The sequence below is a fragment of the Solanum lycopersicum genome, chromosome 2 (genome assembly GCF_036512215.1).
Source record: "Solanum lycopersicum chromosome 2, SLM_r2.1".
Lineage (NCBI taxonomy): Eukaryota > Viridiplantae > Streptophyta > Magnoliopsida > Solanales > Solanaceae > Solanum > Solanum lycopersicum.
Window position 1 is genome coordinate 40,429,523 of NC_090801.1, and position 25,309 is coordinate 40,454,831.

General features: G+C 32.1%; 1 long non-coding RNA gene across 4 annotated transcripts; it reads right to left on the reverse strand.

The window, feature by feature from the left end:
- LOC101264874 (uncharacterized) lies at positions 1-23,884 on the reverse strand. 4 transcript variants are annotated; one of them, XR_003245161.2, is made up of 4 exons: positions 23,453-23,884; positions 21,245-21,322; positions 20,637-20,868; positions 1-16 (listed from the first exon to the last, which is right to left on the reverse strand). It is a non-coding gene; the product is annotated as an uncharacterized lncRNA (long non-coding RNA). The 4 variants fall into 4 exon arrangements; XR_739402.4 differs by lacking the exon at positions 1-16 and adding an exon at positions 8,970-9,151; XR_739399.4 differs by lacking the exon at positions 1-16 and adding an exon at positions 9,477-10,892.
- Positions 23,885-25,309: the final 1,425 nt, after the last annotated feature.

Sequence of the window (25,309 nt, forward strand, 5' to 3'; positions counted from 1 at the left end):
TTCCTAAATCTAAATACTTGAAAATCAAGGACTTACATTAGTTGTTGGCACAAAATATGTATTTGAGGACACTAAATCTATTAAAATAAAGCCCAAAATGAGTCCAAATTGAGGACAGATCAATATACTCCAATTAAACTCCTAAAAACAAATTAATTAAGTTGAGTATGGAAAAAGACCAAAATACTCTTCCAAAATTCATATTGGACTTTCCTTATTCAATTACCCAACTTCTAATGGGAATATCTACCTCATACAAACTCAAAATTGCGCAGACTCGACGGTGTTACAAAGATAATTCAACGATATTTCCTATGGTTTCTGGAAAAACACCAAACTCATCTTTATTTAGGAGTTATCGTCATTTGGAGTTGACCAAAAACTCATTCTTAACTTAACTTAAATAAATTTTTAGATTTTCATTATTTCCAAAAATCACTATATCCAATTCTTAACTTCTTCCTAGGTACTTCAATTTGTCAGATGTTATAATATCTCGTCCTTGAGAACATTTGTCCTCGAATGAGATTACTCTTACTAGGCTAAGGGTGTAACATCAATCATTCAGTTCAAACACCCAACAAGCAAATGAAAGAACAACATACCAACTTATAATAAATACCAAGTAAATGTTTAGTACCTTAATTTGGAACTTCTCCGAATTCAAAGAAGTGTGGATATCTCTTCTTCATATCTTTATCGCTTTCCTAAGTAGCTTCCTCAACAAATTGGTTCATCCAAAGGACTTTGATTGATGCTACCTCTTTTTTCCTCAACTTGCAAACTTGGAAATCTAAAATCTGAACTGGGAAATCTTCTAACATAAGCTATCCTTGATCCCAATGTCTTTCGTTTGTATGATCAATAAAGGATCACCTATGCACTTCTTCAGCATGGAGATGTAAAATATTGGTTGAACCGTAGCTAACTCTTGTGGTAGCTCTAACTCATAAGCTACCTTACCAACCCTCTTAGATATTCTGTAAGGGTCAATATACTTGGGACTTAGCCTCCCCTTCTTGAAGAATCTCTTAACACCCTTAATGGGTGAAACCTTTAAATACACCCAACCTCTCATTCCCTTCTCCTAACATTAGTGTGGGATTTCAAACAACTCTGCACCATTTTCAACCTCTTTTGAATCACTTTAACTTTCTCCATAGATTGATGAACTAAATATGGTCCTATAAACCCTGGTTCACCAACTTCAAACCATCCATTAGGAAATGTGCATCTTCTACCATAAAAGATTCATAAGGATCCATTTTGATGTTGGAATGGTAACTATTATTGTAGGTGAACTCGAAAAGAGGTTAGTGATCATCCCAATTACCTTTGAAATCAATCACACAAGCTCTCAACATATCCTCTAAGTTCTGAATAGTGCGCTCTGCTTGTCCATCTGTCTGAGGATGAAAGGCAATACTTAAGTTCACTTTTGATCCCAAGCCTTTTTGGAATGACTTCCAAAATTGTGCAGTAAATTGCGCACCTTTGGAGATCGAAACCCCATGATGTCTAACCATCTTTAATATATAACCTGGCATAATCCTTTGATAAATGATAGTCTTTACCGTCAAAAAGTGCGTTGATTATATCATTCTATTGACAATCGCCCAAATAAAATCAAGTTCCCTGCGAGACCTAGATAAACTTGTGATGAAATCCATATTAATCATCTCTCACTTCCATTCCAGAAGTTCTATATTAAACCACTAGGCCTTTGGTGCTCTACTTTAACTTGTTGGCAATTTGAACACTTGGCTACAAACTCTGCAATACCCTACATCATGATACTCCACCAATGCACCTCTCTCAAGTCACCATACATCTTTATGGAACTAGATGAACAGAATATCTAGAGGTATGAGCTTCCTCCATGATTCTTTATTGGAGTTCATTCACCCTTGGTACACACAATCTATCTTGATATCTCAATAAACCATCTCACCCTTGTTCAAAAGCCATTACTTTTTGCTTATGAACATTTTCCTTCAACTCAAGAAAAATTAGGTCTTGATATAGCTTCACTTTTACTTTTGACACTAATGATGATTCATCCCTATTCGTCACCACTACTCCTCCTTCTGTGGAATTCATTAGGCGAAATCCTGGGCCTGCAAGTCCGTGCACATCCTTTGCTATTTCTTTCTTAACTCCCTCAAAGTGGGAGGTACTACTCATAGACAACCTGCTCAAGGATCAACAACAACATTAGCCTTACCTGGGTGGTAAAGAATACTTATGTCACAATCCTTGAGTAATTCTAACAACCTCATTTGTCTGAGATTAGGTTCTTTCTAAGTAAACACATATTGAAGACTCTTGTGATCGGTTAATACATCCACATAAACACCATATAACTAATGACACCATATTTTTAAAAGCAAATACTGTAGCAACCAACTCTGTGTCATGGTTTCGGTAATTCTTCTAATGAAGTTTCAAGTGTCTGGAGGTATAAGTTATAACCTTTCCATTCTACATTAATATGAAACCCAAACCAGCTATAGATGCATCACAATACACAACAAAACCTTGAGTACGTTCTAGTAAGGTCAACACTGGAGCAGTAGTCAACTTCTTTTTAAATTCCTTAAAGCTTTTCTCAAAAGCTTCAGAGCTTTGAAACTTCACTATTTTCTAAGTTAACTTGGTCAAAGGGAATGAAATATATGAGAACCCCTCTACAAACCTTCTATAATATCCATCTAAACCCAAGAAACTCCTAAATATCAGTTAGAGATGTGAGTCTAGTCCAATTTTGCACTGCCTCTATCTTTTGGGTTTCAACTTTAATTCCCTCTATAGACATAATGTGTCCTAATAATTCTACTAACTCAAGCCAAAACTTGCATTTCGAAAACATAGCATATAAAATTCATTATCTTTCAATGGCCGAAGAACTATTTTGACATGGCTAGCATGACATTCTTCATTCCTCGATATATTAGTATGTCATCAATGAAAACGATACAAACATGGTTAAATAAAGCTTGAGTACTCTATTCATAATATCCATGAATGTTGCAAGCGCATTGGTCAAACCAAAGGACATGACTGGAAACTCATACTGATCATAACGTGATCTAAAAGCTGTCTTTGGAATATCACATTCCCTTACTCTTATCTAATAGTAGCCTGATCTTAGGTTTATCTTAGATAAACAAGTAGAATCCTGAAGCATATTGAAAAGATTATCAATTCTTCGGAAGAGGATACTTGTTATTGATTGTAACCTTGTTCAACCGGGATAATCTATACACATCATAAGGGAACCTTCTTTATTTCTCATAAATAAGATCGGAGCACCTCAAAATGAGACACTTGGTCGAATGAAACCTTTATTTGGGAGATCTTTCGATTGTTTTTTAAGATCTTTCAACTATGTTGGTGCCATGATACATGGCAGAATAGAGATAGGATAAGTATCTAGAATAATGTCTATGCGAAAGTCTATTTTTGTGTCAGGAGTGACTCCGAGTAGATCATCTAGAAAGAATTCTGGAAACTCTTTTACTACTGGAACTGACTAAATAGAAGGTATCCCAATACTAGAGTCCTTAAGTCGGACTAAGTGATAGACACACCCCTTGGAAACTAAATTTATTGCCTTAAGGTACGAAATAAAACGACCCTTAGGCATTGCTGATTTACTTTTCCACTCTAAGACTGGCTTACTTGGAAGCTGAAACTTGACAACTTGAATTCTATGATCAATGAAGGCATAATTGGCATAAAGTCAATCAAAACCTAGAATGACATAAAAGTCTACCATGTATTACTCAATTAAAGTAGCCATGGTGTCCTTGTGATTGATGGAAATAACACAATCACAATATACTCGCTCAACTAGAATAGACTCCCCAACATGTATAGAAACACAAAAGGGTTCAAATAGTTTCTCAAGAAGAACATCAAAGATATTTGCAACATAAGGATTCATGAAAGATAAACTTGCTCCTGGGTCTAGCAAAGAATAAAAATTAAGAGTAAAGACTTTAATCATACCAATAACAACGTCTGGAAAGTTCTCTTGCTCTCAGCGACTAGTGATCGCATAAAGATGGTTTGTTCCTACGAAAGTATTGTAAGTAGTTTCTCTAGGTGAAGCCCTGTCTCGTGGAGCAACTGATGAAGATTGGGCTCTGATTCCCATTAACTTGCTGCTTCTTAGGACACTCTTTCATTAAGTAACCCTTCTGGCAACACTTGAAGCAACCAATAGATCCATCATGACATATTCTTGAGTGGTTCCTACCACATTTAGAAAATATAGAAGTCACATTACCTCCTTGTGAAACAGTACCTTGATATTGTGCGGCTTTAGCTATGAAGTGTTTTGAATTATGACTATTGTACTTTCATTTGTTTCTTTGGTACAGGTGCACTAGAAAATGATGAAGTATGTCACTTTTGCTTGTGTTCAAAACAAGATCATTCGAATTTCTTTTTTGCTTCCCAATCATTCCCTGATGTCTTTGACCTCTTATTCTTGAACTCTTCTCTATCCCTCAGTTTTTCATTCTAAACTTTTTGCACATGGGTCATCAGCCTTGTTTTGCGCATGTCACCTATTAGCATGGTTGCCTTACTTTCCTTACTTTATAAAGGATTCCACCCAAAAATGAATAAACTCATCCTACTCCTCATGTGAGCAACCATCTATCGATTTTTCTTAGGTCACGGGGAAAGAAACACCCCATGTAAGAAATAACAAAAATAGTCCAACTCACAATCGTTTACGTACAAACACGATTTAGTAAGAAACTGTATAGACATGAACTCTATCGCATGAAATGAGTGTAAAGAAGTCAAGGAATTTTCTGTCGCAGCCTCCTAATTATAGATGTGGAGCGACTCACCGAAACTAGGACTCTAAAGAAATGACTTCATATATACCCTAGTACTCTTGAACTCTGGGCTCCGATACGAAGTTTGTCACATCCCGACTCTATACCTTGACGAGACTGACACTCGAGAACCATTATTGCTTCAAAAAAAACCTTGGCCTTGATTACTTACTCAAAGGAAAAGAAATTCATAAGAAATAGAACTCATAAAATAACTTAAAGAAATAATATCTTAACCAAAAAGGCAGCTCAAGTCTTAAACATTTACAACTGAAATGAATAACACTAAGGAACTATGACTATTTGTCTATGTAACCTCTAAAAATGAAGAAAGATTTCGGGACAAGACCCCTGATCATCCTAACATTGAAATACTAAAATCAAAGTAAAAAATGTCCTCCAGAATGCAAGGAGGCTCACCAACTGACTCTGAGCGCTCAACTGGATGAACGAGGCGCTAGGTGTAGATCCTAGTTGCCTGCGCCTACATCATAAGATAATGCAGGCTAACAAGCATCACTACATTGAATGTACGAGTATGCGAGTAGGAACTCTAAGCATAACATAGGTTTGAAAAGTCTAAAAGAAACACTTACTTTGGCTTCACTCAACTCATGAATAAGTTAAACTCAATGTACGCAATAAAACACATGCAATATATGGAAATCTTTATAAAACAGTACAAAGCAACTTAGTTCCTTGAAGAAAATGCAATACGAAGCTCAACTTTACTCATCTAATAAAATAATATAGTTTATGTGAGAGTTTCTCTAACGGACAATTCCCACCATGAGACTAAGTGGTGATACAACGTCTAGACCTCGCTGTCAAAGCTTTTCTATACTTGTTGTCATATAAGACGCCTTAACTAAGTGTATCCATTAGTCTATGCTAAAAATCACGTAAGGATTCATCTATGAAGTATGATCATTTACTACCCATGGTGGCTACATGGTTACAGAGTCATGAGTTATCTGAACTCGCATCCTTATATCGGTGCTCAATTTTACTCCCAAAATGTACTTAGCTCACATATTTTTCAAATAAAACTTTTCTTCGATTTGAGATAATTACTCAAAATTTAGCTAAAAATCTCTCTTGGGATCCATGTTCCCTTTTCTTGATCAAATGTGAAAACATTTTAAACTCTTGAGAATACTTAGTTCCCTTATAACTTTTTGAGAAATGAAATCAACTCTTTACTCTTTGTTTAAATATAACTTAACTCTCAAAACATTTGTGAAAGACCTTTGAAAACTTTACAAACTTCTCTTGACGTGCTTATTTAACATCTAGACTTGACTCTTAACTTTCCTTGAATTGAATGATAGATTTAAGGTTCATGATATCATGTTTACGGATGATTTCATGATGTTTAGATATACCTAAGAGTATTGGAATAACCTAGAAACATAGGTACATTGCTAAGGAACTAGTAAGGAAAGATGGGGGGAGAGGGGGGGAGAATGGGAGGAAGTGGTATCCCTGAGGTGCTCTGGCTGGTGCGGCACCCCTGAGGTCAAGTTCATAAGCCCCTTTTTGGGGCTTTGAGGGGAATAAAACCCCAAGATCCTCCCACTGTGTTCCTCGACTTTTCTTCTCTGATTTTCATCTCTAAACCCTTTAATATCACATAGCTCTTACCTAAAACATTTAGTATCATTTATAACCTCTATCATATCAAATTCAACTAGAAATTACACCCAAAAACATGAATAAAATCTCAAGAAACTTCCACAATACAATCCACAAAAATTCAAACAAATTTCATCAAGAACTCAAAGGATTTACTTTCAAATCTAACATACTTCACTAAATTGAATCATGATTGGCGCGTGGGTGAATTAACCAAATGTTATGTGATCTCACATACCTCGGATGGATCACCCCTAAACAAAATTTACAATCGATTCTTGAATGTTCTTGACGAATCTTGAACATCCTTCTCTTTTCTCCTCTTTCTTTTTTCTCCAAGCCCTAGTGTGAATTTTAATTTTTCTAAATTGATCAAATTCCTACTATACCCCAATTAAACTCCTAAAAGCTAATTAATTAATTTTTCTATGAAAAATACCAAACTACCCTTCCAAAATCTGGTTTGCATTTTCCTTATTCGAACAACCCAATTTCTATTGGGAATATCTCCCTCATACGAATGCGAAATCACGCAAAATTGGCGGCATTTGAAAGATAATTCATTGAGCTTTTTAAGGTTTTTGAAAATACACCTAACTTATCCTGATCTAGGAGTTATAGTCTTTTGAAGTTTACCAAAATCTCATTCTTAACTTAACTTAAACAAATTTCCCGATTTTAATTTTTTTTCAAAAATTACTATATCCAAATCTTAACTTCATCCTAGTTACTTCAATTTGTAAGATGTTACAATAACTTGTTGTTAGCCTTTTAATAGATGACTTCAATGTTATCTTTTCAAACTTTCCAGTTATCATTTCATTTTACCATAATTATGTTCGCTAATGATATTTTGTGGCAAATAGTTATGCTATATATTATGCTCTTATATATAGTAGTTCTTTTATCTTTACCTTGTTGTTTAAAGTGTTTTTTCATGAATCAATACCAATAAAATTTTACCTTTGAAGAGAATTTTCAAAACAATAATTAGGTTATGTTAAATGAAAGAATGGTACTCGTAGAAGAATGTGCAGAACCAATGATGTATTTATTTTTAAGCAATAAAGATACCAAACTTTCCATGTAGATTTTCAAGTTAATTTAAGATTGGTCAAATGATGTTTTCTGTTTTTTTTATTTGAGCTAAAACAACTTACCTGAATTATTCGGAACATGCTCAACATAGATGCATTTACACTAGTAATAGAAATAAGGGAAACTCTTAATATTATTTGATAATCATGCGATTTAAACAACCCTCAGTGATAGCAGCGGACCTGATCCTGTTTGATATTTGTTACATCTGTGTTGATGATAAAACCCGAACCAACATATTATTCATATGCCTGTCTGTCCACTTTTAAAATTTAAGATTTCAAAAATAAGGTTTAGCAAAGGAGTTTTAAGTCAGTTGTAATAGTGGTTGAGTGAACCTTTCGAATTCTAAGCCTTAACCAAGGGATTTATGTGGCAGTACTTTCTATGTGTATGCATAAATATCTCGAGAATACTGATTCTAAGCTAATATTTGTATGAAGGAATTAATCATGGATGATATAATAATAAAAAAGGCCTTACAAATTTCTATTGCATTGTTGTAAGTATTCAGGGGTAACATTTTATTTATTTCTTCGGTTGATTTTTCGCTGATTTTGAATTGTCCTTGTTGTGGAAAGATAAGTACTTTCATGATAAAATTTCGTTCACCACATTTCTTTCACTACTTAATTGTTAGTTTGATTTGATCGATTATGTTCCTCTTTAGTTAACTTTTTTTTATATTAAAAAAATTACTTTTTGAAAAATATATGTACGTAATAATATAATATCCATATAATAGTTTATTTATATACATTTATTATTCATTAACGCAATATACGCATGCAAAGCACATACACTTAACTAGGTGATAATAGTGATGGTTAGTTATATAAATGTTGATTAACATAAATAACTATTGATAGTAATAAATGGATGTAATAATGGTTTATGGTGATAATTGCAAGTGATGGCTAATGGTAATGACAATTGATTTTGGTGATTTTGATAGTGTGAGAATTGTGTTTGGGTTGATTATGGATGTTGCAGATGGTAGGTGATGGTGATTATGGTGGTAGTAGTTGTGGTTGCAATAGTGATTGAGATGAGAAGATGGAATAGCGGTAAATTGTCATCTTTGTAGAAATTATTAAAAAGATATTTTAATATTATTAAGACTTTGTTATAGATTTTATCATTTGAGTCATTAAGTGGTTGTGAAATAAGAAAAATAAACACACTTCATACTTAAGATATAAATTTATTATTCTTTGGACCTTGAAAAAAAAAAGAATTTCATGAAATCTAAAAGTCCTTTTGTTTTAGGTCTTTTTCATTACGTCCTTTTGTTTTCAAGGTACAAATCATAATCATTTATATCTTAATTATTAAGGGCATTTATTTTTGATAACATAACAAATACTTAATGAGTATAAATGATTAAAATCTATAACAAAATCTTAATATTATTAAAATATCTATTTAAGAATTTCTACAAAGAGGACAATTCACCACTACTTCATCTTCTCATCTCAACCAGTATTACAACCACAACTAGTACTACCTCAATAATCATAATCCACCATCCAAAATATTCATCATCAGCCCAACCACAATTATCACTACATCAATCACCAAAATCAATTGTTATTACGATTAGTCATCACTTGCAATTATCACCATCAATCATTATTACATTCACTCATCACTACTTATAATTATCTTCATTTCAACATTATATATGGCTAACCATCACCATCATTACATACTTAAGTGTACTTGTTTTGCATGTGTGTATTGCCTTAATGAACAATAAATGTATGTAAATAAATTATTGTATGTTCTTATATTATTAAGTAGAAAACTTTTTTGAGATTAAAAATAAATTACTCAAAAAGGAACATAATAATTCACATCACATTAACAACTAAGTAGCAAAAGTAAATGTAGTGAACAAAATTTCATCATTAACATATTTGTCTTTCCACTGCAAAGGCTATTCAAAATTAGCCAAAATTCAACAAAAGAAGTAAATAGAAATGTTGAACCGGAATACTTACAACAATGCAACAGGAATTTTTAAGGTCTTTTTTTTATCATTTCATCATCTGCAATTGATTCCGTCTTACATATGTTATCTTAAAATCAATAATCTCGAGAAACTTATGCATACACATGAAAAGAAGGACCACATAAATCCCCCAGCTAAATCCTAGAATTCGAAAGGTACACTCAACCACCATTACAAATAACTTAAAACTCCTTCGCTAAACCCTATTTTTGAACTCTTAATTTTTAGAACTGAACGAACATATGTATATTAATATTAGGTCTGCGGTTATCACTGAGGGTTGCTGAACTCGCAGGGTTATCAACTCATATTAGGAGTTTTTCATATTTCTATTACTATTATAAAAGCATCAGTATTGAGCACATCCATAATAGTGCAGGTTAGTTATCCCAACTCAGATAAATATCCTTTGACAAATTTTAGATTAACTCTAAAATCTATATTGAAAGTTTGGTATCTTACTTACCAACAAATAAGATACATCAATTGATTCTACACATTCTTCTTCATGTACCATTTTTTCATTCAACACAACCTGGTTGTCGTTTTTTTTTGACAATTTGCTTCAAAAGTTAAAATTATGTTGTATTGATACATAAAACTACACTTTAAACAATGAGGTAAAGAAAAAAATGAACTACGTTATATAAGAGCATAATAATATAACATAATTATTTGTCACAAATTATCATTAACAAAAATAATTATGGTAATATAGAAATGACAACCAGAAAGTTTCAATCAAATAAAATTGGAATCATCTATTAAAAAGATAACTAACTACATGGTAATCTTGTCAATAAATCAATATCACAAATGAAAATATTTATTTTAAGAATTTATTACACACTTCAACTTCTTTAAGCAAATAATATGTTGCCTTTTGAAAACTCTTCAAGGGTTCCACTTCATGTTATTTTATCTACTTGTATAACAAGACAAAAGATTTTTGATTGATTTAATCCACGTGAGAATTCAACAAAGGTTTTCCAAAAATTTGCATATGTTTCATGCATTTTGAATCTATAGGATATTTTCATAACAATTTTATCAAGTGACAACATCAAGTATGAAAAGCATGACATTAAATATTGTGTCATATTGTATCACAGATAATGCCGCCAAAATATACTTTGTCTTGGTACACAATACAACATAACTTATTGAGATCTCATGACTTCATTATTTTCAAGTAGCTATCCCTATCATAAGGTTTCATGAAGTGTTATGTCGTCGACTCTTCAAGAGCACATTGCCTCCTTATATGATTATTGAGATCCTTTGCTCCTCTCCTTTTATCAAGAATAATTCTTTTAGAATCGATTGGCCTATCAAGATTCGCGTATGTAGTAGAACCTATCCTTAAGTACATTCAATAGGAGCATTCTTGATTACTTCTTATCCCCCTTATTTTTGATAACTTAACATATATCTCAATCTATTAAGGAGAATTCGTCTTTGTGCATCATTATATATCCATTAATCATATACTGCACATCAAAATTATTAGATGAAAACTATTTGATTCGTAAAAATAAATCAATTAAGAAAAAAATTGATTATAATTTACTATGTGATGTATATAATTATTATGTATACAATATATTATATTTCATACCATGAAGATTTGCTTTCATAAGCAAAGCTTGACTATTTATTTGAGGCATTTAATTTCATCAGCTTGGATACTTATCAATATTATAAAGATGAATCGTCTTGATTACACATTTTGAAATTGTGTCCTTAACTCAATTATCTTGCAAACATAATTTTGCAAATGTCAAACTATAGACTGACAACAAACACACATATGATTCTCTTACATATGGATCTTTTTATCATATAACGTTATATGTGAACGGACCCATATTCACCATTTATTCTTTTTAGAATTTAGTAATTTACTCAACATTAGTTGATGTAATCAACTTAAACATGAGTACAATGAACAAAAGAATTCTTGAAGAATCATCTAGTTCTTCAATGGATATCCTTTACTCAAAATACACATATTTAGGATGACCAATCATTCAAAACAACCAATAAAATTATTAGTACTAGCAAAATCTAATAATACTATGTCATCTGCTTTTTGTTTTTGTAAATTTCTAATTTACTATTATTTGAGTGAAATTAATTTTATACTTTGGAGAAATTTTCTTGTTTCTTCTCAATTTCTCTTACCCTTTTGAAGGTGAGTCATGAACCCATCACGACTAAGTGCACGTTTGTATTAATAAGATTATTTTTTTGCACTATCAAATTCACTTCAGTGTTGAGTTTATTCATTCCCAAATGATATGAATTGATCATTAAATACTTGGGATTAAAATCCTACATTGTTATCAAGACATATGGACTTAATATGATTATTAGAAAACTGTGTCAATAATCATATTATTTGTAATAACAATGTTACAAATACTAAGTTACAAGATGACAATATACACACATTACACCATCTAGAATGAACATCTATAAAGATCATAAAGTATCTAAACAACCTACTAGGTGGTTGAATAGGTCAATAAATATCCTTATGCATATGTTTCAAGAACGCATGAAACTTAATCCAAATTTTCATTAGTATTGGTCTCACAATTAACTTATCTTATTCGAAGTAGTACAAGAAACTCATATTTAAACAATTTTTTTAGGCTCTTCAATGGATGACCCTTTGAATTTTCTATAATTCATCTCATCATTATAGACTCATGATGTCCCAAATGATCATGTATAAGGATGAAAGTATTGAAATTAGGAAACTTTTGATTTAATATAGAGTTTTAACTCAATTGACTAATTCTTGTCCAATACAAACAAAAAATAACACATGTCTTCCCAAAGAAATTCTTTGTGGTCAGGACCTTTTCCATGCCTAGCATAGTGGACTTATACCTCATTCACTTCAAAGAATGGGTCTATACTTTTAGCATTTATCAAAAGTTACCATCATGAATAAAACACAATCATCTAAATATATCAAATCATGATAATTTAGTACCTCATTACATATTCATGATATGCATTATTCAATCACTTATCTTCTTTCAGACATATTAGACACTACTACCATATTCATATTAGGCAATGGAGAAAATTTAATGAACTGGTTTCATCAGTTTTTCACTAAGCATATTATTTTGCTATAAAGTGTCATAGACCATAAATTGATAAAACTTGAACCAAATACCTTCTTATCATGGTGCACCAGGACATTAGTCCAATATCTTAGTGATTCAAAACACGAATCCATCATTTACTCCCTTGATGCGATTATACATGAAACAATCATCTTACAACTCACTTGTTGCAATTGAAAACATCATTATATCGAGAAATGCCGAAGAGAAAAACTCACTTAGAAGGCAAAGTATCTCACCCACTTATTAAACCAAACAATATCAATAAAAAAAGCTATGAGCTAAACTTAAAGGAACAAATTATAAGGATGGGCATTGTAATGTATAAAAGTAAAATCAATTGTTGCATAACTTAATGTTGCAATTGTTGCAGGTAAATTACTTCAATATCATGATAAATTGCAACATGCAATAGTTAATTAATTATAGTCTAATCAGTGGACCTTATTCACAAAAAATTGGCTAGTTTTGATAATCTAAAAGTAAGTAGACAAAAAAAAATGAAATCTGCTAACCTTTATAACGTTCCTACTGACGTGAATCATATATATGAACTCAAAGTGAATTGGTTAGAGATTCATATTGATAACGTGTTATGAAACTCTATAAAATAATAAGAAGAATGTAGGAAAAAAAGAGAAGACTTATTATTTCTCTTATGAGATAAATTAGGAATTCTTAGATCTAGCTTACAATGAAGAGAACCCCGCTATTTATAAGGAAACGTTGACTTGCTCCCAAAGTTAGGATTCCTAAATTCTCTCTAACAAATTGACATTCATTATATCCATAACATATACTTTGATTTTGGTAGAAAAAAGGATACAAATAAATTAAATTGTTAACTGATTATCATTTATGGCATATAAAATGTTTACTACAATAGTACATTTAATATATAACAATTTAGAGTATGTTTTGCACGTGTTTATTACGTTAACTAATATAAAATTATTAGAACAATAATATATTTACAAAATATTATTAATGGTACACTACCTAAAATATTATTAATGGTACACTACCTGCAATATTTGTCTAAATAATGATGATAAATGTTACTAAATTGATACAATATGGATTTAATATATTTGAATACTTTTGTTTTCACTTGATGAAAGCCGTAATTTTAATCAATATGTCTCTTACGGTAAGTCCTTTTGTTCCAAGTTCGAAATCATAATCATTCATATCTTAATTATCAAATGTGTTCCTAGTGACAAACCTTGTTTAGAAGTTCAATGACCATTTTGAATTCAAGGGTAAGCTAGTTCTTCTGGGATGCCTTGAGCTCTATTGCGTTAAAGTCCACTGTTTTCGGACTCAGACTATTTGCTAAGGTGTTGTTTAGTTTTCGAGTTGTAACCCTTATTCGTGTACTTTTCGTTAGTAGAGTTTTTGTGCAATGACTTTCAGGTTTTAGGAGTGGTATTTCCACATTCGTTTTAGTTTATTTATTTATCTCCTTAATAAATAATTTAGTTATTTAAAACTGCTTTTGTGTCTTTAAAATCCTAATTTTGATTTATTTTGTTTCGTTTGGGTTGTAGTAGTGGTTCTTCCACTGAATGGTTAGTGTAGGTGCCAATCACAACGGGTTGGATCGTGACAAAGTTTGTATCAGAGCCTAGGTTCGTTGATCTCATTCTACAAAAATGATTCTACTAGAGTCTTGTAAAACGGTACAATGAAATCCGTACTTTTCTTCGAGAGGCTATAGGACATTAGGAAAAAGCTCACTTCTTTCTACTCCTTCATGCTATAACTTGAATCCAATTGGTATCTGGGTGATACAAATTTGTATATTTCCTCCACTTTGTGGTTTGAACTAGAGCAACAAAAGGGAAACCATCACTAGAAAGAGGCTAGAAAGAGGGGATATGTATAGATTGATGATAGATTAAAAGGGTTATCATTCTGAACAAACAACCATTGCCTTAGATAGATGACATTTTTTACCGATTGCAATGTGCATAGATTTTCTCGAAGATTGTTTTAAGGTGTTGTTACACTCAGTTAAAGATTGAGACAGTTAAGAATTGGGTTCAACCATGTTCTATGATTGCAATTAGCAGTTTGTGGGGCTCACAAAATACTATTGTCGCTTCTAGTATGAGTTGAGTCCAATTGGTATTCCTGATTCCAGTTGGTATCTCAAACGAATGAACTAAATGGCGTAGTATCGACTAAAGGTACGCAAGGAAGCTAATTGGAACTGAGAAGGTTTCTATTGGTATCTGGCCCTAGGGGTGGTATGAATGCATGGATGATCAGGATTGGTCATCCAAGAAGCGAAATAATTTATTAAGAATTTGGACTTGCTTGTGAATTGTATCTTATAAGCTTTGAATGCATGCTTTGTATCTTGTAAGCTTTGAATTCATGTTGCTGGTTGTCTGAATTAATTGTGAATGTGAAGTTGTAATTGCTTGAATATGATGAGGTGATTATGTGCACAATAAAGGTATGTCGAAACTTTCATATTTGCAATATGTTGGATTATTCGTTGAAGTTATGCAAGTTGTAAATAATTGAGTATCGTGAAACTCATTGTTAAAAGGAAGATATCAACTAAGGATCGTGTAAGTGTCTGGGCGTATCCTGGGATGTGTGGATTGTGGTGTTGAATTAACAAGAATGAATTGGTTCGTGTATCATATAATTCATTTGGGATAGACATGATTTTTCTTAGATTGGAGAATTATCCTAAATTCTTTGGGCAGAGCTGGAACCTTTGGGAAAATTAGAAAAGAGAAGAACCCCAGAAAATTAGTTGGTCTAGGTTCTGTTTTCATTTTGGCCGCTGGAGTAGGTTTATTCCCGCCAGAGCGATGTCGTTATAAAGGGATTTCTCCCGCCAGAGCAGTACATGGCGAGATTGAATCTCATCCATGTCTCCTTTATATTCTTAGTCTTAATTATGGACCCCAAATTTTATCTTCAGTGTTCAACAATCGAATATAAGTTATACGGTGGGTTAAACTTCTGGAGAACTTGGGCATATGAGGGTCGGATATAGTGATCACAAGTATTGTAATTGTTGTGACTGAATGGCTAATGTGATGTTTGATCCATATTATACTTATCCATACATTTCAATTCAATTGAATTGGGATTTGATGTAGTTTGTGATATATTTGATGTCCCCATCCATGTTTCTACCACAGTTGAAGAATCAGTCGTAGCTACCCATGTATATTATTTTTGTCCTATTGTGGTTATGGATTTTTAAACTTGGTTGATTTAGTTATGTTGGATATGACTGACTTAATATAATCTTAGGCATGACTTGGTTGTCCCCCGATTATACCGGACATAATTGTAACACTAAGTCAGTAATTGTAGATATCTGGGTAAGCAAAGTTTAGAGTCGAAAGGGGATACACGTATGTCAAGTAAAGTTGTATCTTTCGTATGGGGTAGGAAACTGGTAGGACATGATTGTGTGACGTAATTGGCTCATACAGGGGATGTTGAGGTCCGATTCTCCTTTATTGAGTCTATTCCCAGACTTTTAGAATTGAGAGAGCTTAAAACTCAATTTTAAGAGTGTCTTGATAAAAAATTTCATCTGTCCTAGTGTTTATAAGTGGGGTACTCTTGTTTTATTTGATTAAAAGAAGAAGGGTACTACGAGGACCGATGATTTTATCTTAAACCATAAGAGAGTGGGAATGATATGTTTATGGATAAATAAAGTTCCATTGAGTATACTTGGGTGAAGAAAATTGAAGGTTTTAGTAAGAGAGTGCGTACCAAGATTGGGTTAGTTCTTTGAATTTGATGAGTTTACCTAAGTTTGAGGTGTCGTGTTGATGAAATATTGGCTTCATAGTGATAGTAAAGGCTGACTGATCGTAATGGTAGTAAGAGTTCATAGTGCATTGTGACGGGATGCAATGATATAATAAGATTGTGGCTAAGCGAATTTTGTGTAGTAATTATTACTTGAGAGTATCTAAGGACATGTCTTTCTAAAATTTGATGAGTAACGTGGTTGTATGGAAAGTTTTAAAGTTTTAAGAGATGGTGGGCGACACCACTAGTATGGAATTTCAAAGAACTAGAGTCATAATGAAGAAAAAAGTGGGATGAAGTGCAGCCTCTAGGGAGAGGTGAGAGAAAGAATATTATATTTACTTACAAGGGATAAAGAGGTACTTTTAGAGGGCTATATGATTGGGTTTAGAGAGGCATGATTGTGACTATTGTAATTGTGTCACAAGTCCATCAGATTGGTTATAAACTATAGGGAAAGACTTGAGAAAGAAGTGTACATACATTAGCTTAAAGGTGATGAAAATTGTTTTGTTTTTGTTTTGAATTAGGTAAGTAGATTTCCAGGAATCGACCTTAGCGCGAAGAAAATTTTCATAGTGTCATTAGTTTGGGGAGTGTTGTGAAATGGGATTCTAGAGATTTTTGGAACAGCTCTCTGGTTCCGTCTGGATCGCTTTAGCGAGATAATTGTCGCTCTAGCAGGGCCACTGCAGCGGGAAGGTGGTCAATCTGACACGCACTATAGGACTTAAAATTTTATATGAAAGACGAGTAGCCCACTAGTTCGATAATTCCACTTTAGCGGGCATTCTAGTCGCACTGGCGCTGCCGCTGTGGTGGGATGTGCACCGTTGTGGCGTACCAAAAGTGACTTAAGGTCATTAGTAAATGTATAAGCTAATGTTAATACATAAGGGGATGGTGTTAGACGATTGAATTTACAATTAAGATTTTCATTGAAAAACCTGCAAATCTCTTGATATATTTTGTCAAAGTATGAATTTTCATGGTGAGGCATGGTCAATTATATTAGGTATTGAGCATTGAAAGCACATGGTTGAGTTGTAAAGTTTATTATTATTGATTGATTAAAGTACCTAATAAATTTTTTCATTTATAAAAGTGTTGGTTTAAGTAAAGTAAATGGTTAGAGTAGTCATGATGGGTGTTAGTATTAAATATGTTGACTTCACAGAAGGATGTGAAGAGTATGTAGAGTTAAGTGAATGAAAATGGTTGGTATAGACTCTTCCAAGGAAATCCTTGCGTGCTTTTTGATAAATTCTTATGTGACAATCTATTTCTTTTTGAACTTGGTTGTGAGTGTCATACACTAGCGATGATTACGTAACTTTTTACTTTTGTTGGTGGATCCCTAGTGGAGGATCATGTGTACTGGACATGCGTTGTTCTCTTGGTTGAATGTGGGGATCATTGGGTCCAATTCTACTATTCTTAAGAGGAAATCTACCATTATTAAATCTAACATTTCAATGGTGTTGTTGGATGACTTTGTATGCTTGGACATATCCCTCGACGAGTAATTGTTGTGTAAAGATCATTTTTTATAACGTAAGCTTATGGAAATTTGTGTTATGATATGGAGATGTTGATAAGGAATATGATTGTTTGAGTACTATGAGTGTGTGTTGGTTGGTTCAAGTTTACCTCTAATTGTAGGGAGTAGGGAGTTAGAATATTATCCTGGTTATGATGTGAGAAAGGATTTGTCTTGATGTTGTGTGGGATTCATCGATAACATGTCGCATACATGAGTATGATCAATTTTGGTGGTTATGTGGGATAGCCTTGTTGTTAGTTAACTTGACATACAACAATAATATCACTAGAGTATTGTGATGAATTCGTTGAGATAATATACAGATGGATGTGTAGGTATTCATTTGGTTGGTTTAGGGACAAAGATCATATCACAAGGTGAGACTTATTTTTGTTAAACAAGACCTACTGTATGAGAAGGAATCGGTTGAAATTCCTATCCCCATGTTCGGAAGATAACGAGATGAGAGACAAGTATCTCGTGTTGCTCAGTGATTTAGGTACTACTCTACCTTTATCTTAGACATGTCTTTCCTAATTGATTACTCGGGGACAAGTGATGGATGAATAGGTATCTATTGTAAGAACCTGATTCCGTCATTATGGAAAAGTCAATGAAGAAACCATTGGGGCTAGAAAAATTTTTGGTAGTTACTTAGAATTTCTAACATAGTCCAGATTTAAACGAAATTGGAGTCATAAAGGTGTAGGCAAATCTGATAATGAATGATAGATCTAATTATGAATTTTATTATATGAATGAATAACAAATATAATAAGGAACCTGTACAACTTTATGGAATTGAATTCGGGTAAGTAGAACTCCCGAAAATGATCTTAGCGTGAACGATAACATTTTGTCTTTGGCAGGCCGCTGTAGCGGGATTAGGGCTGCTGTAGCGAGATGGGTCCACTGTAGCGGGGTAGACGTGACTTAAAGTCGATAATAAACCCCTGTACGACCTTATTTGTCACTTTTTTTATTTTTAGAGCTAAGGAGGCTACCCCAGACGAGTTCTTGACAACTTTTCACTATTCTTGAGGCTAATGATAAGATTTTAACACCCCTAATCCGTTTCAATCCACATACCTATTCTCTTGAGTTATTATAGATGGGGAAGGGTTTTGATCTGAGAATTATGGTGGAAAAAGTCCTAATTTGGGTATTTGGATCTATGATTGATCAATGGTTATTCTGGTTTTTATAATCCAAATAATTGGACCTTGGATTGTTCATCCTTGTGTATATTAATTGTTGTATACCTAGAAGAAGCGGGAAGAATTCGAAAAGGGAATATTTAAGTTTCTTAGGAGATTCGAGCTTGGATTTGACGTTGGTGATGGTTGTGATTTCATGTTAGTGTGATATGTTTAATACATGTATATATATATATATATATATATATATATATGAATGTTGCATTATTGATCACCGTAATCGTAAATGAGGATAATTGAATAATTATATGACATGAATCACCTCTTGTTGTATGAGCTTCATGATGTAATTGTGATTGTGGTTTTTGTGTATGAATAGGGATCAAATTTCCATGTTTCGACAAGATAACTTGGATCAAATTCCCACGTTCTGGCAAAAATATTAGATCGAGTCATCACGTTTCAGCACAACTATGGATCGATTTCCATGTTCCAGCAAGTTAATAGTATAGATGTGGGTTCCATGAGAGGACCAGTGAATTGGGTTCTGTGAAAGGATGATTCAATTGTATTGTATATCTACTTGTAATGATTACGTTCTTATCTAATGATGATCTATGTGTTGCTCTAAAATTATTTAATTGTCTAATGTTGAGAATTGTGAAATTGTTTATTGATGTGAGGGATGATAATATTGTATATGTTAAGTATATGCATGTTTTATAATATTGTGGTTACTTGTAGGTGTTTCACTTATTGGGGGTAGCTGTGTGATCCTACTAGTACTATGTGGTTCTATACTTATACTGCACTTGCTCTTATTCTTGTTAAGTACAGGGCATCTTTCGGTGGATACAGAAAGACCCCATTCAGAAGCTCAGTGACTGTTTTGAATTCAATGGTGAGCTAGTTCTTCCGGGCTATCTTGAGTTCTCTTGGGTTTAAGTCCACTCTTTTTGGACTCAGACTATTTGTTAAGGTGTTGTTTAGTTTTGTATGTACCCCTTGTTCTTGGACTTGTAGTTAGTAGAGTTCTGGTACAATGACTTTCAGGTTCTAGGGGTTGCATTACCGCATTAGTTTTAGTTCATTTTCTAGTTCTTTAATAAATAATTTAGTTGGTTAAAACTGTTTTTATATCTTTAAATGTCTAGTTTTAATTTAGTTGCATAGTTTGGGTTGTAGTAGTGGTTCTCCCAACGGATGCTTAGTGTGGGTGTCAATCACGACGGGTTGAGTTGTTACAAAATCGAAAGAGACAATAAGAAAACTTACTACTAGATATTATCTAGCAGTTTGCAAAACAAAATTAGATAGATGAATAATAGGATTATCCTATAAAAAGAACTCAATAGAATTACAAACATGATGTTTAAAAGAGTATAGAATTCTTACATGACATCTAATTAGTGTCCAATCTTTGTCCTCTCTTGAGAGTTTCTTCCACTTGTTTGAAAGCAAAATAAAATTTTGAGCAATTATCCCCAACTCATTGTATAATTTTGCTGATTGATTTGGTTTAGTTGGTCTTCCTTTACCAGTTGGGATCTCTATTTTCATCTTGCTTCTCATAGCCTTCTTCATTTTCTCATGACCTTTACCTCTATTGCCACAACCATTCTTCATTCTTGTAGAAGCATCCAAGGAAAAAAAAAATTAAAGTCAGTTCAAAGTTCCACCTATTATCTAAATCATATTGCACGTATGGAAGAAAAGTATGAAGACTGAAACAACTAAAATATTTGCTTTATTTTTTTGTATAGAAACAAAAAATTAAGTCAAAAAAATCATTATCAAAACAAAGAGAATATACAAGAGGTACTAATACATCTTTTTGTTTTTTTTAATCATTCATGTCATCTTTGTCTATTATAAGCTTCACATACTATATAAATAGCGTTGAGTTCCGAAGGTGTAGATCACAATATCTATCCATTAGTAAAAAGTTCAACTTGGCCAATAACTAATAATTTATTACTAATCAATATAATAAAATGTATTACCTTATATTGATTTATCCAATAATTGAGTATCTTGAATAGTTTCCCATGTAAGTGTAGTTTGCTTAAAGACACGTCCACCTGGTGCCATTTATTGGCAGAACACCATTAAAACACAATAAGTAATTTTAGAATGTCAAAAAGACATAGAATCCATTATTTAATAAAAACATGTATATAAAAGAATGAACAGTTGAGAACTAAAGAAAAAAATAAAAATATCATAAATCATCAATATGCAACGTATCACTCACATCATTTATTAATAATATTTAATTGTTATTTATAATATTAATTGAACTATTGAAGCATATTGAAGCATCATTGGCTTATAAATGAAAAAAGTACTTTGGATCTGCAGTCTATAACTATGATCACTATCTTTCTATGCAAAACTTTTCATTCAAAAGCTATATAGAGAAATATCAAGACCTTTTCCTAGAGTTCAATGAATAAGACGAGTATGCAATAACTTGGGAGCACCAAAATGGCTCTTTATATTTAGAGTAGCAGCATTAGGAAGATTGGCTACAAGGGACAAACTTGATAGATGGGGATTCACATAACTTTGGAATGTCCTTTATGTGCTACTAGTTTGGAGAGCATAAGCCTTTTGTATTTTGAATAACTTTGTTGCTATGATGGTGTTAACCTGGAAATAAATTATCCTTAATTCTGAAGACTTGCAACAAGAACTTTCTTGGATGACTACAAAGAAAAGAAAGAGCTCAAATGAAGTAATATTTATAATGGTAACGGTTAGATGTGTATACCACATTTGGAAGGAAATAAACTTGAGGGTATTCCAAATATGATCTAGAGGCGAAATACTGGCAATCAAAATCATCATACAAGAGGTTTGTCAAAAAGGGACTCTAAATGCAAGTGTGGAAGAAGGTTATGAACTCTGATCTGTTACCCTGTGAATTCGCACATAATAGAGTTCTTTAGTTAGGCTGAAGTAAGATATTGTTGTTGATGAACCAGAGTTATTGTAGATTTATTTCCTTTTCAAATTTTGTAATTCCTTTTGGTAATAAATAAAAAAAATTATCAAAAAACTAGCAGATTAAAGAACTAGTATAACATATAAAAGATATAATATAGACATTGCAGGAAATGTCCACATTTAGAGGCACAATAAATTTTTCTGAAAACTTTTATAATAAAATAAAGTGTTAAGAACAAGTTGTAGATCTGGTAAATACCAACCCCCGTGAAGAATTGTCTATTAGTTTCGGTAAAAAAAATAATTGTCCCACACAATATTCATATAAAATGATTTTGACTTAGTTCATTCAAATCTAAAGTTTCATTTTCCTATCCTAATTTTGTATTCCAAGTTCAAGAAGCAAGTTTCACTTGATAGACTTCCATACCATGTTTTCACTACAATTCATCATCTCTTTCCTAAAAAATTGGGTGAATACATCAATATATGATTAAAATAGAGAAGTTGTTTCAGTATATGCCTTTAAAATTGTTATGCTTCAATAGTATGTGTCACACACAACAGTAAACCACATAAAATGTAATTCACATAGTAATTAGAGTGCTTCTAATTCATAAACTTATAATTGACTATATAAATTGTAATATACATATGAATAGAGTGCTTCTAATTCATAAACTTATAACTGGCTATTTTTACCTTGTGATTGATTGTCGGACACAATAGCAAAACAATATCAATGTATGTGACACAAATAATCAATGAACAAATCTTCTGCAGCATATAATTATCTATTTAATTTTGTGCAGACATAAAATAGGGGGATTGATAAATACCTCCTCTTCTTTTTCAGATTCAGAAATTCTTCTTCACTTTGTAAAGATAAAACTTTTTTGTTTGTTTTCTCACATATATAGTGGATGTCCTGAAGTTATTTTGGAGACAAAAACTAAAAAAGCGCTGAAAGAAGGTTTTTTTTTTTGCTTTCTAGAGGACGATTATGAAGAAGTGGAGGAAGCACATGAGAACCCTAAAACTTAGGAAGTGAAGAAGTGGGTGATCAATTTTCTTTTAGCTCAAACATTTATATCTACTTTTATCCGATATTTAAAAAATAAAATTTCACAAAGAAAAGGGAATGAATATCATATTATTTTTAGAATATAAAATTGCACAGAAAGGACATAAATGTACAACAATTATTTTATAAAAAAAAAATAATACTGAAGACATAAAAAAACATAAAATTGATGTCTTACAAATTGGATTAATATGCACCTTCTTCAGCTGAAACTCAAAATTCAGGATCTTGTAACTTGTGTTAACCATACGAAAAAATTAATAAAACCTCTAGAGAACTCATTTAAAAAATCATAGGAATCTATTTAGAGTAACACATTGGACCTTTTTGTCTCTCCCTGAAGTGCGATACTGCTCCTATAAAAACTTACCGGAGCTACAAAGATGATGAAGACATCAAAGCGACATGGTATTTGAGTGAACTTGCAAAGATCGAGACCTTTGAATTAGATCTGAGGAAAATCTATATTATATGTAGAAAACTTCTTGAATGGATCAAATTATGTCCTTCAAAGATAAAGAAAAAAGTATCCCACATTTAATAGAAGGAGGTAAAGATCATGTTGGGGATAATAAAGGAGATGAGGATCAGGTTGGGGGAAGAAAGGAGATGAAGAGGTTATATATATATATATATATATATATATATATATATATATATATATATATGTATATATATAAATTTATCTATTTTTCTATTTTAATTTGTTTAATCTATTTTAATTTAACATAGGCTTTAAAAATAAAACAGGACTTTTAAAATTTATGGTCTGAAATAAAAAATATATCAAATATTCAAAATGTTTCTTACTCTTTTGATCTTCAACATTTCATTTGACAAGTTGAAGTTAAAGAGTTGTCAATAAGGGGAAAATATTTTTTTAAAATAAAAATAAAAAGAAAATTAGTATAAATAGATTGAAATGATGGGAGTGATTTATTTTTGAGTCTAACTTAAGAGTTTTTCAATAAATACTTTTAAAATTGTATAAAAATATACAACCAAGTTTTAAAATAATTTGTAATAAAAAAGTTATAAACAAAGTTTTCTTTAGAAAATAATATAAATTATATATATATATATATATATATATATATATATTGTTACAACTCTCTAAATTCTTTTTCATTTGGTTCTATTCTTATGTAGTTGCACGCAAGTCCACCTCCATCAATCTACTTGTCTTTACTGCCATGTGATATCACAAGTTTACAAAATTGATTAAATGATGAATTATATTCGTAAAATTATTAAGTAGTAAAAGAAGTATTTCGTAGTATTTATAAGGAGACCACAATTATAAAAACACTTAAAAAGAAAAATATTTATCGAATACAATTGTAATGATATATTTGAAGCGAATGTTTCTAATTTAGCTAAATATTGAATAGTTAGAACTTACTTTTATTGTGTAGGCTTCTTAGGAAAGTTTGAATTATAAATTATCTCTCTATTCGATTATTTTTATACTTTAAATAATATTTGGTAATTTTAACTTTATTCTTTTAGCTCATTCAACCACTCATTCCTTATCGATGTTATGATAGTTTTTCGTTAAAAAGATTTTTCATGAGAGCCGAGAAAATTAGCGTGAAATTTTTAATAGTTGGGATCATTGATCTTTTTGTTTATATTTGATCAATTAGAATTAAATCTTACTGACATTCTTCGCTGGCAACTCTTTCAAGAATTGTAGAGACGTTGAAATCTAGGAAATAATACATCATTGGTTTCACCGCAACTTGTTACACTTTGTCATGTATGTACACGCCATTTTTATCTTTGTTAGTTTTACTATCCCACCATTTAACATCGGTCATGATCTCAAATTGAATTATAACACAAGTAATGTAACTAATTAATCAATATTTATAACGATCTTAATCGTCGTTTATTAGGAAAGACAAAACATTGGGAAACATTTGGGCCAATCATCCTGCCAGAGTGGGCCAGATGTTGCTAGGGCAACGACGCTCCGGTGGGATTGTTCGCACCAAAAGGGGATAGTCAAAAAAAGAAATTATATGACGCGTAA